General features: G+C 47.4%; 2 non-coding genes across 2 annotated transcripts; one reads left to right on the top strand and one right to left on the bottom strand.

The window, feature by feature from the left end:
• Nucleotides 1-1,565: 1,565 nt before the first annotated feature.
• Nucleotides 1,566-1,637, top strand: TRNAP-UGG (transfer RNA proline (anticodon UGG)). The gene has a single exon. It is a non-coding gene; the product is annotated as a tRNA-Pro (tRNA).
• Nucleotides 1,638-1,762: 125 nt separating this feature from the next.
• TRNAP-AGG (transfer RNA proline (anticodon AGG)) lies at nt 1,763-1,834 on the bottom strand. The gene has a single exon. It is a non-coding gene; the product is annotated as a tRNA-Pro (tRNA).
• Between the last annotated feature and the right edge of the window lie 12,631 nt (nt 1,835-14,465).

Here is a 14,465-nt window from a genome sequence, read left to right as displayed (position 1 = left end):
CCCTCTGTCGCACTGCACAGAGCCCCCATTACAGTGCTGCACAGTACCCTCATTACAGCGCTGCACAGTGCCCCCCATTACAGCGCTGCACAGAGCCCCCATTACAGTGCTGCACAGTACCCTCATTACAGCGCTGCACAGTGCCCCCCATTACAGCGCTGCACAGAGCCCCCATTACAGTGCTGCACAGTACCCTCATTACAGCGCTGCACAGTGCCCCCCATTACAGCGCTGCACAGAGCCCCCATTACAGTGCTGCACAGTACCCTCATTACAGTGCTGCACAGTGCCCCCCATTACAGCGCTGCACAGTGCCCCCCATTACAGCGCTGCACAGAGCCCCCATTACAGTGCTGCACAGTACCCTCATTACAGTGCTGCACAGTGCCCCCCATTACAGCGCTGCACAGTGCCCCCCATTACAGCGCTGCACAGAGCCCCCATTACAGTGCTGCACAGTACCCCCCATTACAGCGCTGCACAGTGCCCCCCATTACAGCGCTGCACAGAGCCCCCATTACAGTGCTGCACAGTACCCTCATTACAGCGCTGCACAGTGCCCCCCATTACAGCGCTGCACAGAGCCCCCATTACAGTGCTGCACAGTACCCTCATTACAGTGCTGCACAGTGCCCCCCATTACAGCGCTGCACAGTGCCCCCCATTACAGCGCTGCACAGAGCCCCCATTACAGTGCTGCACAGTACCCTCATTACAGTGCTGCACAGTGCCCCCCATTACAGCGCTGCACAGTGCCCCCCATTACAGCGCTGCACAGAGCCCCCATTACAGTGCTGCACAGTACCCCCCATTACAGCGCTGCACAGTGCCCCCCATTACAGCGCTGCACAGAGCCCCCATTACAGTGCTGCACAGTACCCTCATTACAGCGCTGCACAGTGCCCCCCATTACAGCGCTGCACAGAGCCCCCATTACAGTGCTGCACAGTACCCTCATTACAGCGCTGCACAGTGCCCCCCATTACAGCGCTGCACAGAGCCCCCATTACAGTGCTGCACAGTACCCTCATTACAGTGCTGCACAGTGCCCCCCATTACAGCGCTGCACAGTGCCCCCCATTACAGCGCTGCACAGAGCCCCCATTACAGTGCTGCACAGTACCCCCCATTACAGCAGTGCACACCGGCCCCCTCTGCCGCGCTGCACAGTGCTCGTGACAGGAGCACTGTCAGTGACGACCCTCCTGCATCTATGCCCCGCTCGACCATCCCAACAAGGGAATAATGAGGATGTTGTTGGCCATTTTTCGCCCAGAGCGGTGTAAAACTCGATGTGTTGATTGTGCTTGGGAGGTTTGCAAGCCAACCGGAAGTGAAAATAAATAGCAAAATATCCAGTGCATCCGACAAAACCCGACGTGGAACTATGGAACGGATGAGATTGGCAGGTCTCAGAGGGGCTGGGCCAGGGCTGCAACAGCAGTGTTTACATCCTAATCCTCACCAGCCAGAAATTAACTGCAGCCCGCCCACAACCCCACTAATGCAGAGAAATGGACCAGTCACAAAACTAGAATTCAGCTGTAAGCACTGGAATACCAGCTGGCTCGTTGGTCTAGGGGTATGATTCTCGCTTTGGGTGCGAGAGGTCCCGGGTTCAAATCCCGGACGAGCCCACTTTTTCCCCGCGAATTTTTCTTTTAATTATTTGCCACTTATATTCTTTTATTACACGATTTCATTGTCGACTTTTAAATTGATTGGCGTATAAATATTCTGTAAATGTTTTCAAAATAAAAGTGGGCTCGTCCGGGATTTGAACCCGGGACCTCTCGCACCCTAAGCGAGAATCATACCCCTAGACCAACGAGCCAGACGTTGACTGGATTCACAGAGTTTTTGATGTACTTCGGACAGCTCCAAAACGTGTGGTACTGATTATTGTTTTTGACTTTTTCTAGATTCGCCCGCGCCTTGCAAGTCACACTAAAAGCCCTGCTTTAAAAAGAGAGGCGCTGCTTTAAAAAAATCTCTGCTTCTTGTATTCAATATTGAGAAGTGGAAGGAAACAGTCATCGCGTGACTCTACAGATTATTCTAGGAGATGGTCTCTTACTGGGTCCCTACAGTTGAAGGGTGAACTGTAGCCCAACCCACAACTTCACTGATTCACTTATTTCTGCAAAGGTGCAAGAGAGTGTCTCGGTGCTGGGGTGTCCGTTTATTGGTGGAAGTGTGAAATCGTGCAAGGAGACCAGTGTGTGTCTGCACTCGTCACAAGCCAACAGCCAGAACACTAGGGGTGCAGGTACCCCTCAGTTGTCTCCCTAGTGGTACCCAGCTCCAGGGACCCCAGTGCACCCGGGCCCTAATCTTTCTTCCTAGTGGTACCCAGCTTCAGGAAACCGAACCATACCTGATGGTGAAAATATTCCAGTGCATGACGCCCAGAGCACCCCCCCCCCTGTATGGACAGGGCCCCTGGAATTAAGAGGCAGTAGAGGGCAAATTAAGCTGAGTGTTCTCTAAATAATGTGACAATGAAAGGCAAATTATGTGGGATTTTATGAGATCAAAGACAACGGATCCATCATAGCCCCCTGCATTATTACCTGGCTATTCTAACGTTAACACGCTAATGGAAAGTGATCCCATTGATATACTATGCTCTGCTTCCCCAAGAAAGAAAACAACATATTTTTCAGATCAGTTTCAAAATATTGATGAGCCATAATTCATAATTTTATCTTCCAAGGAAATACCAGAATACTAATTTATTTACACTTCTTTCTCTCCCACACAGTGAAATAGGTTGGCTAAAGGTTGACTGTGTCACTCAGCAGACAACACGTCTGCGTACAATGTGTGTCTCTCCTTTTTAGGTCGAGCCTAGCGCAGCGTGCATGCGGTGCTCTAGGAAAACAACCTCTTGGAATCAATGTGTACTTTTCACACGCTCGTGTGTGTGGTTAGGTCTTGCATACGCAGCGTGCATGCACTACTTAGGAAAAAAGACCTTTAGTCATCGCCACACTTTTGCAGACAAAAACGTGAATGCATTGCATTGCTTCCAATGGCAATACATGCATGTTTGGCGATTCCCTTGCAGGAGTGAGCAGTGAAGCCATATGTTAGCAATTATCGTGCCTTGATGCTCGCTCCCACAATGGAAACCTGCGCAGACCCCCTCTTTTCTCCCCTCCCCCTCCTGCTGCGCGAGGCGTGGGCTTGTTTACTTTAATTGAAGCTCGGGTGCTGCGTTAGCAGAGGCGGCCGCTCTTCCTTTTTATTGTTAGCAAGCACTCACCACTCATTTTTCACGGCATTGTTTTATTTATTTTTCAATAACTCATTGCCTCAGAAGGTTATCGCCTAGATGGACGTATGGCACACGGAGCGCACCCCAGTTGGGGTAATTGACGGCATCCACGTGTACAAAGGAACTCAGTCCCCACCACCTCTGTGAACCTCTGTCCCCACACCCACATGGAACAACGGCTGAAGTCACTGTGCTGCGCTCCAGATATGCTGCCGTCTTCCAGAGCCGCTTTTTATTATTGCTTTAGGAAACAGCTTGACGTGTGCCCTCATGGAACACCAGCAGGCTCTGTGGCGAAGGGCAAGAACATAAGACACGCTGATCAGCGAGGCACATCGAGCAGAGCCCTGCCCAGGGAGCCAATGGACCAAATGTAGTGGCCTGCAGAGCAGGGAGCGTCCTGGTCTCTGAGCTGCAGCGGAGTATCTTGTGCGGTCAGCGGGTCATTCTGGTGCTTACAGCAAGTGTACTTTATGCATGCACGGCTAAAAAAAAATAACAGTGCAGCTAGCTGACTATGTGGTGCTCGGAGCACACTTAGTGCATGCTAGTGAAACCGACCCCCTCCAGCAGCACCATCGTGTGCTTCAAGCACCCCAGGCAGTGTTGCCTCCACACATGCAGCACCTATGAAAGTTGAGCCCCTAATGATAACACCTGAGAAGTAGGGTAGAAGCCAACTGGTGATTATCCATGATGCCTCGTTAGGGGTAGTAAGCGCTATCTAAAAATAAATTCAAAAACCAGTAACTCTATATATGAGGTGTCCACGCTCGATTTTTAAAACATTATTTCACATTGTTTCAAAGCTTTATTTTAATCTGGGCACTAACACAGAGCTAATCTCTGTCACTTTCGCTAGGCAAGCTACCAACAATCAGCGGATCTAAGCGCTGTTTGGAGGAAAGATTTCTCGGCCGACAGGCCACGCCCACCCTCAGGCCACGCCCACTACCCCACTCCTACAAATGTGCTTTCCACGCAAGCGCAGCGGACGAGCGCAGCGGGAGCGCCGTTTACGCGCCGAAGGCGCGCATAAGGCAAGCTCGTCTGCGCTCGTCCGCGCCGAGGACGGGCCAACGGCCACCCCCCCTGCTACTCCAGACCCACGGCTTCATTCACATACGGTAAGAATAACCTATTCCGCCGGCGAATTACGACAACTAAGACATCTAGCGGATCTACCGCACCCACTCCCTATTTTAAGACACTCCAACCATATTTTAGGCCCAGTGTCATGTCCATCTTGCATCAAACGTTCCAGTAAATCCTCAATAAATAACATACCTTCCATACAAGCGGCATTAATAAACGCCAGATCCCTCCCTAAACACAAAACGGAAATAGCCGACTTGATCGATGCGTATAAACTCGACCTATTGTTTATTACCGAAACTTGGGGCGACGAGGCCTCAGGACCCGACTTTGCAGAAGCCACTCCCAACAATTTTAACGTTTGTAGACTCGATAGACCAATAAAAAGAGGTGGCGGCATTGCCATCATTTATAAAAGCCACTTCAAACTCGCGACCAAACCACATATATGTTCAGAATACGAGTCACTTACATTCACTTTAGGCTTATCAGCAAAAGCATCCTTTAAGGGAATGCTGATTTACCGCCCTCCTGGTTCAAGAGCGAAGTTTTTATCTAACATAGGTACCTTACTGGAAGCAGTCGCTGGCACCCCCCAGTTTACGTTACTAGGTGACTTTAACTTTCACCTTGAGATTTCAAATAACCTAGATACCATGCAACTTATCTCAGATCTTGAAACTGTGGGACTAATACAGCTCATTAACTCTCCGACTCATCAGGTCGGTCACACATTAGACGGCATATTTACAAATAGTCCTCTTGTAAATATTACCCAGATAATCCCTTTGATCTGGTCAGACCATTCAGCTATTTGCTTCACAATACAAACAACAGCCACTAAATCAAACACTGATGTACCAGCTCGATCAACATACAGAGACTGGAAAAACATTGATATATCACAATTAGCAGAGATGATACAGGACACATATATCCCTACTGAGCAAGACCCCACCAAAGCATCTCTAAACTACCTGACCAACCTGGACTTGGCCTGTAACATACTAGCCCCTCCCAAATCCACACGCCGAAATAGAACTACACCCTCAGCCCCATGGTTCACGGAGGCCCTACGCATGCAGAAACAACATTGCAGGAACCTGGAAAGACAATGGCGTCGCAACTACAGGCCGGCAGACAAATCCAACTACAAAAATGCCCTCGCTATCTACAAAAGAGCGATAACCACCGAGAAAAGTCACTACTTTATCCCTCAGATCAATCAGGCAAAAAATTCATCAGGAGAATTATTCAGGGTAGTCACCACCTTATCCAACCCCCCGACGCCGCCCTTAGAGACTTCTCAATCACTGACCGACGCCTTGGCCAGTTTCTTTGAGGAAAAAGTCAGTTCCATCTTCCAGACTTTTTCGCGACCTACCTCTCCACAATCTGTGACTTCCCCCTCTACTAGCAATTCACCAACTTTTTTATCCTTTAACCCTGTAGACAAAGATCATATTCAACGTCTAGTAGCCAGCACCAAATCCGGCTCCCCCTTGGACCCTTGTCCCCCCTCCATTCTCAACCGCATACCGGAAGCAATCTCCCCTTCACTATCCACTATATGTAATGCCATGTTCACTACGGGAACATATCCGTCAGTCTGGAAAGAAGCGATCATAAAACCTTTGCTGAAAAAACCCACGCTAGACCCTCTTCTTCCAGCAAGCTATAGACCTATCGCTTGTCTCCCATTTCCAGCAAAGATTTTTGAAAAAGCCATGAACTTGCAGTTGTCAAAATACATAAACGACAACTACTTGCTAGACGACACTCAGTTCGGTTTTAGGCAGGGACACGGGACTGAGACGGCATTACTAAAAGCCGCGGACGAAATTAGAACAACTATGGACAAAGGAGGATCAGCTGTCTTGATACTCCTGGATCTCTCCGCTGCATTTGACACGGTCGATCATATCATTTTGATCGACCGTGTCGCAGCCCTGGGAATAGGAGGAACAGCCAAAGACCTGATCGCTTCATTTCTCGCCAACCGGCCACAGATTGTCAAAATGGGTTACTACACCTCCCAGACCTTCTCTCTCCCCTGTGGAGTCCCACAAGGCTCCTCGCTAAGTCCGACGCTTTTAAATATCTATGTATCGGACTTGGCGAGGGTGATAAAATCCTATGGCATTGCACTGACCACATACGCCGATGACACGGAACTAGTGCTATCGGTGCATGATAACGGAGCTAGCGTAGCAGCCAACTTCCAGGATGGTATGAAGGCAATAAGCTCCTGGATGTCATCAAACTGCCTCAAGCTTAACACCGATAAAACGGAGGTGATGACATTCGGGAGCTTGAAACCAGCATGGTCCCCACAATGGTGGCCTCCGGAGCTGGGATCCCCCCCCAAACCGGTGATGAAGGTGCGCAATTTGGGAGTTATCTTCGATAACAAACTGACCTTTCACCACCACGCCAATGCCGTGACATCATCTGCATTCTTTGTACTCAAAAAAATCAAGAAACTTCTTCCATATCTACCTCAGTCAGCTGGCAAAACCCTCATTAGTACCCTTGTATTCTCAAAAACGGACTATTGTAACTCTCTGCTTCTTAATGCGCAGGAAGGAGTCCTTAACAAATTCCAGACCGTTCAAAACGCGGCTGCAAGAATTTTACTTTCAATCCCCAAATTCACATCGGTATCCCACCGCATCAAAGAGCTCCACTGGCTCCCAATCAGGAACCGAATAAAATTCAAGGCTCTTTGTATAGCTTACAAGACCCTTAATTACCCAGGGCCTAAGTTCCTAAAAATAGCTCTTCATCCTCCGGAGCATAGTAGAACACTTCGATCTTCTACTACTTGCATGCTCTCTGTCCCTCGGACAAAAAAGGCCACTTGGGGAGACAGGTGCTTTACTACAGCTACGGCCAAACTATGGAATACCCTCCCTCTGCATATCAAAACTGCCCCCACCCTCATCAAATTCCGAAAGAGCCTCAAGACATGGCTTTTCTCCTCTGCCTAACTACCCTCAAAGAGTAAGGAGTTTCTGATCACTAGCGCCGAGACACCCGTATGGGTATTTGCGCGCTTTAAAAATAGCAAAAATAAATAAAAATAAATAAATACCAGTAACAGGGTCTGCGGTACAGGGTGAGACAAGACTGCACAGGAACCAGTCAAACGCACGCGACCTCCCATTTCCTGTCCCCCTCCTCCTCATCTGTGTTTGCAGCTACAGCCACACTCTGCCTGACATCTCAGCACTGTGCTCCCACCACACCTAGTGTCTGCTCTACACGCTGGATCTTTGTGTTTCTCTCCTACCGTGGGGGATAATTTTGTGCAGAAATCTTTTTTTTACATTTTAAGATGGAGTTTGACTAGTTCCTGAGCCGGTAAGAAGAGAGATTTGTTTTTAGTCTTTCTTCTGTTTCATGGGTACAATTATATTCTGGTTTTAACATTACTGTCTATTAATTGTGTCAAGTTACTATTAAAGGGTCATGTGGATCCTGTCTACTAACATAGAAATAGATAAAAATAGAGATTAATAGCTGGAAGTATTTGGGTACTTCCATGTTTATCACCATTTTTCTAACGAAGTAAACCGCATGTACAAATACCCTTCGAAAATGTAAATGCACTGTAGTACTTGTTAATAGGGTTGTTCAGCTCTACATAACATCTTCTTAGTTATATATAAAATAACAAAAATTCTTACAATGCTTTTTTATTAGAATTTTTCAACATGCTGCTCAGCATCCACACTGCTCTACACTGTAGTTTAAAGACATTGGCAAAGCTAATAGCTCTAGCTAAAAACATATAAGGTCCCAAAGGCGAGACCTATTGGCTATGCCAATACTTGATTTTTTTGCTTTCTTTCTACTGGTCTTTGAGTGCGAAGGCAGTTGTAGCTGCCCATGGCCTAGGGCTTGCTGTTACACGCAGCGGTGCGCAGTGTGCCATCTGTTTTTTGTGTGCAGCGGCGGGCACAAGCGTGCGCGTGCACCACTCCCGGGCTTGTTCTTTCTTTACGTGTGTTTTTCTGGAGTGCCTCTACCTGCTGAGCTGGGGACCATTCGGCATGTTGTTATCGGGAACAAAGACTGGCCACAAGCGGTCAGGAATGCACGTTTCGTTCACTTTTTCTGCTTCCTTCGGTCACACGTATGTATTGGTGAGTGTCTGAAGGGAATGAAAGAGACAAGCCTCGAGGATTCAATAGTTCCAACCTTGGAAAAAGAGTAGGTTCAATGGTCCCTCTAGAGCGTTGGCTCTTAATCATTGTCCACCCACCCCATAGTGTTCATCATGTGTCAACAGCCGACAAGCGTTCATCAAACGTAGACGTGAAGGTTGTACTACATTTATTGATTTACTCGAGTAGGTTTGGCTCTGATGGCACATGCAATAATCAGTTTGCACCATAAGATGGGAAACCTGCAGCCCCAGGTAGGGAAGAATGCCTGGTCTAAGTAGATGAAACGCGCAGCTCAGATTACCGCTGAACTTTGAACTCAGCCAGGGGCCCCGGCTCTCACCTCTCTGACAATACTGCGGTATTGTCTGAATGGCTGGGGGAACAGAGGGGCATATCTACAAGCAGCAGCGATAATTATCATTGGCCGCCTACAGCGTGCAAAATCCTAACGCTGCCAAACGCCGGGTTCTATCGCCCGATCAGCGCCATATTTACAACGCGCATCACCGAGGCGATAGAAATCCCGGCAAATGTGGCGTTAAGCATAACATATCGCAGGAATACCAGCGATATGGCAAACAATCAGAGGAAACCTTGTCAATAGGGAGAGGTGGATCTAGCATTATGATCCACCTCCCATTCAAAATATTGCTAAGTCGTGTCATTATCAGGCGTAAGGAACCAGCGAAATACCCGGTTAGCGCTACTTTTAATGTCGCAAGACATGTTAGCGATTTACTAGGTAATAGTGAGTAGCCATGTTAGCGATTATGCCCGCTGAGTTTCAGTCAGGAATGCCTACCTCACATCTCATTAGCGATGCAAGGTGCTAAGCAAATGGGCACAAAGGCATGGATTCACATGTTAGCGTGTCCATGCTGATAGGGCATTAGAATTATTGCTGCTTTTGTCCCAACACGGACGCTAATGCGGCGATAATTCTGCAGCCGTGCCTTGTAGATATGCCCCAGAGACCTTTAACCTCATCCATGCTGCTGACGAGCTCAGCTCATCATGAGGCGCAGCGGAGCTGCACTTATGACGAGCTCAGCTCGTCACGGCTGTTGGAACGTTCGCACGTGGGGGTAATTACCCTGCTGTGCTGAACGTTCCAAAAAAACGGGTGTAGTCGTGACGAGCTCAGCTCGTCAAGAGGGCAGCTCTGCTGTGCCTCATGACGAGCTGAGGTCGTCACCAGCACAGTCGTGCCGCGCGCGGCCCCCCTTCCCACCGCACAGCAGGGGAAAATACCCCGCAGCGAAGGGGTTAAAAACTCCGTTCAGTCCCACTGCATGACCTAAAAAAGCCTCCCACTCAAAAAAGGGTCTACTGTGAATATATATACTACTACACATGGGAGAAAGACTGAGAATAGCTACCTGAAAGACCGATATAAAAGCACTTCTCGCGTACTCTTTGCGCATGTGACTGTTAAAACTTACATTTTCAAGAAGATAACTGCACTCTCGGGATGGCACATGCAATAATCAGAATTTGCACATATCTTTAATGGTGTGTTTCAGAGCCCTGAAAGCACGAATGCCAATTGTGTGAAATGCGCCTCGAAGCACGGAGGTGTCAATTACATGACAAATGCACTCAAGATGGCTCTACCAGTTGAACCCTCACCTCTAAAATCTGCGGTGAGAAATAGATTTCAAGTGTGAATCCTGACTGAGCATCCCAGCCTCCTATATTGTTGGTTAATAGTAACTAAAACGGACATTATAAACCGATTGCAGCGCCTGGAGGCACTATATAGTAAGGCGCAAGGAACTACATAAACACAATTTATCCTCATTTAAGTGAAGAGATGCAGAATAACTGGTTAGTATATTAGATGCGCACATAACATCAGTAAAAAGTCGTGTTACTTTGTCTGCATTTCACTCTTTATACTAGTGAATGACTTCAACCACACACACACTAGAATTGTTCTGTAGTTTCCCCAACTAGAATTCAACTAGTTTTAAAGCTAATATCAAACACAAGTGTGTCGGACACATCTCCGACCCTTTGATTTTACCTTTTTAGGTCTCGGAGCCATTTTACACCTGGCAGGGTATCCTGTTGCTGATTCAGAGCAGTCTTGGCTGATTCGTGGATTAACCTAGTCAAAGGGCCAAGTTTTCAGCTTTGTGCGGAATACAGTCCTTTTCGAGACATATGTGTAGGGGTAGGAACATTCCACCATTTTTCGAGCCATTTAGAAGTCACTTCTCTTTGTTTTTGTGCTGTGTATGCACCTTTGCGGTATTAGGTGCAAAAGCATGGAACACCCTTCCTCCCCGCATAAGAGCGCTGGACAGAGAAACTGAATTTAGGAAACAACTAAAAACCTGGATCTTTACCCTTCCGGACACTATTGCCAGATCCCTAGTGTAAGATTTCTATCTTATCAGCTACACAAGTGGGCGCCAAGATGCTCTTTGGAGCGATAGTTGCGCGGTACAAATAAATCCTTACATTACATTACATTACATTACAATGTGTGCAAGTACGAGTCCGGCTGATCAAAGGTTTCTGGAAGGTTTCTTAAATCTGAGGCAGTATTGAGGTATGCTGGACCAGTGCTGTGCAAGGCTTTGAAAGTGATTATCAGGAGTTTGAAAAGTTTGAGGTGCAGGTTGTGTGTGAGTTGGAATGTTGACGGAGGAGGCTGTCCGCTGCGTTCTATTTGATTTGTAGTCATCTGCTTAGTTGAGTGAGGGAGTAAGTCAGAATCAGGATGAGTGCGGCGCCAATGGGTTTGAATCCGTAGGTGAATTTGAAGTTCAATCATGTTGGTGGCATGACATGATGCAAAGGTGTGCTTTTCCTGAATAATCCAAATATCTCTATGGGACAATCTAAAGAACAGAGCCGCCTATTTTGCATTGTTGACTTTGTCTAGGAATACTCTTATATGTGTAGGTTTGACCACATTCTCCACACAATACAAAGGAATAATTCCTAACCCTGGGTGAAGTATTACGCTTCGCTCGCTTAGTTTGCGAAGTTTGCGCTACTTTGCACTACACAAATTGCACGTAGCACAGTGCAAACATGTGTAGTGTAGCGTAGCGGTCATTTTTTGCTTGCTCCCAGTCCTCAACGTCAAGTTGGCGACCGCGAGTGAGCAAAATGACATCCCGGCGAGACTTTTTCCTTGTCCGCGATCAGCAACATCAAGTTGCCGATCGCAAACGTGGAAAATAACCTCCCGGCTAGATTCTCAACGCAGAGAGGTCAGGTTTCTCATTGCGAGTGGTCGCGGGACATATATTTGACTTATTACACTTACTCTGGTCCTCGTGGGCAATCAGTGTGGTCTTTGTCTTGTAAACATAAGTTCCCTAAAAGCACTTAAAAAACTAGTCAAGACTTTACGGTTTTGTCGCACATGGTACTCCATTACAACGTGGCTTATGTTTGTGGCGACTGTAGACTTTCGGTATTCACAGAAGGCATTTAGGAGTCCTAAAGTTCGGACTCCTAGCATCTGTGAATACTGAAATGAGAAAGTGCCTTCTGTGAATACCAAAATGAGTAAGTGCCTTCTGTGAATACCAACATGGTAGTAAGTTTAGGATTTTGTCTTAAGTTTGTTCTGTGAATCGGCCCCTGAGTGTGGAGGAGAGTAGGATCTTCTTCTTATAGTTACCACCACTTTTTGCTGTTGTCTCACTGTTTTCGACTTAGACTGGTTGGTATCCTGCTATCCAGGACCCCAGCCTAGCTGCTTTCTCCTCTTAATTGATTGCATGTACTTTAGGTACACTCCAGATTGGATACTGGGGTATCCTTATCAGTCCATAGTATATGGTACACCATGTACCCAGTGCATAGGCACCCCAGCGGCATCTCAGGTACTGCAGCATGTATTATGCCATCCCTGAGAGGCCATTAAGACTGATACCACAGGTCTGCTACTGCAGCCTGTGTAAGGTGGTGCATGCACTCCTTACTTAGATATAGGTTCACTATATCAAATCTAAATCCATGCACATATAAACCTATCAGTCACCCCTATAGCAGGTCTTATCAATCCTGAAGGCAGGGTGCTGGGTTTTATGTGAAAGGGTGCCCCTGCATGAGCAGAGCCCCTCTGCAGCCTTCGGAACCTATTTTCCAGGGGTTGTTTGTGATGCAGCCAACCACATATATTTAAGTGCATTATAATCTTGCGGTAAAAGCTAACTTTAAAATGGCTGCTTAGAAACATGTCGTGATTGGTGTCAAACAGCTTGGAATCATACCTCCCACGCCAGTAACTGGCGGGGGAGGTATGCTTCCACCCTTCTAGAGGGACTTATGTGAAACACCGGTACACCCGGTACCAGCTTTCTCAACCTGGGCATCAAAATATGGATGCTGCCAGCCACAGACACAAGTCTGCCCTCCTGCTGCTGAGCTGAGCTCGAGCAGGGGAAGGCTTGACAATAGGTTTCCTGTCACAGGGAGGTGTAACCACCTCCCAGACATGATTTAGTGTATTGGGGCTGGGTGGGTGCACTCTCAGAGTGTTTGAAAGTCTGCACTTTATTTATTTTTATTTGTAAAGAACAACATTCTTCTGGGAAGGATATTACAGCACTGTGCTAGGACTCCGGTAGATAACTGAGCGGTTGATGAGTTTTGCTGGTGTTAAGTTTTAACGAACAGGTGGGTCTTAAGTTTTTTCCTGATGACAAAGTAGTTCTCGGAAAGGCGGAGGTCTTGTGGTAGTTCATTCCAATGCTTTGCTGCCAAGTATGAGAAACTAGGACCCCCTGCCCTTACTTTCTTAATGCGTTTTGTTCTGGCTTGAGCTAGAGACTGTGATCCTAGGCACCTGGTGGGTACATAAAATTCAACTTTGTTCTGTAGGATAGGAGGCCCTCGTTTGTGCAGTGCTTTGTGCGCGTGACTGAGCAGCTTACATTTCACTCTTTGGCGCATTGGCAGCCAGTGAAGTAGTTTCAGGCACTCAGACGCTGAGCTGAGTCTGTCTTTGTAACATACCAATTTGGGGGCGGCATTTTGCACCACTTGTAGGCGTGTGAAGAGGTAGTCTGCCATGCCCACGAACAGTGCATTACCATAGTCCAACCTACTAGTAAGTAAGGCTTGCGTGATGTTTCTCCTACAATCTACCGGGATCCAAGAGAATAGCCTTTTTAGGAGCTTCAGCGTCGCACAGCTTCTTCCACAAAGAACCCTGTCATGGTCCTGCATGGATAGGATATTGTCCATGCAGATTCCCAGATTCTTTGCGCATTGCTTTGGAGCAGGTGCGTCATAAAATGTGTGGGGCCACCAGGTGAGTTTCCAGATAAGTTTAGCTCCGCGAGAGGGGTACATTTTCAGATTTTCCTGCATTTAGTTTAAGGTAGTGATCTGCCATCCAGGTTGCCATTTCCGAGAGGCAGTTATTCAGTTTTAATCTAGTGTTCTCGTGCCTTTGTTCAATGGTTATCAGCAGTTGGGTGTCGTCTGCGTAGGAGCAAATACCAAAGCCCCACTTCTCGCTGATTTTTGCCAAAGATGACACGTAGACATTAAGGAGAGTGGGGCCTAGGGATGCCCCCAGTGGAACACCATATCCAATAGGTTTTGGTTCTGATGAAAATTCCCCCATTTGTACTCTCTGTGTTCTATTATTTAAGAAAGAGCTCAGCTATTGGAGGGCTTTGGCATAAACTCCTTTTCCATGAAGAATCTCCAGTAGGCGATTGTGTGAGACGGTGTCAAACGCCGCAGATAGGTCTAATAAAATCAGAGCGGCGGCTTTACCTTGGTCAACCAAATATCTTATGTTGTCTAACACGGCTATGAGGGTTGCTTCTGTGCTGTTAGTGGCTCTGAAGACAGTTTGGGAAGGATGCAGTAGATCATTTGACTCAAGGTAATTCGACAGCTGTCTGTTAACCAGTTTTTCCATAACTTTCGAAAGGTAC

The sequence above is a fragment of the Lissotriton vulgaris genome, chromosome 1_1 (assembly GCF_964263255.1).
Source record: "Lissotriton vulgaris chromosome 1_1, aLisVul1.2, whole genome shotgun sequence".
In the NCBI taxonomy this organism is placed as follows: domain Eukaryota; kingdom Metazoa; phylum Chordata; class Amphibia; order Caudata; family Salamandridae; genus Lissotriton; species Lissotriton vulgaris.
The sequence above is the reverse complement of the archived record's forward strand: the minus strand, read 5'-3'. Positions and strand labels throughout refer to the sequence as shown.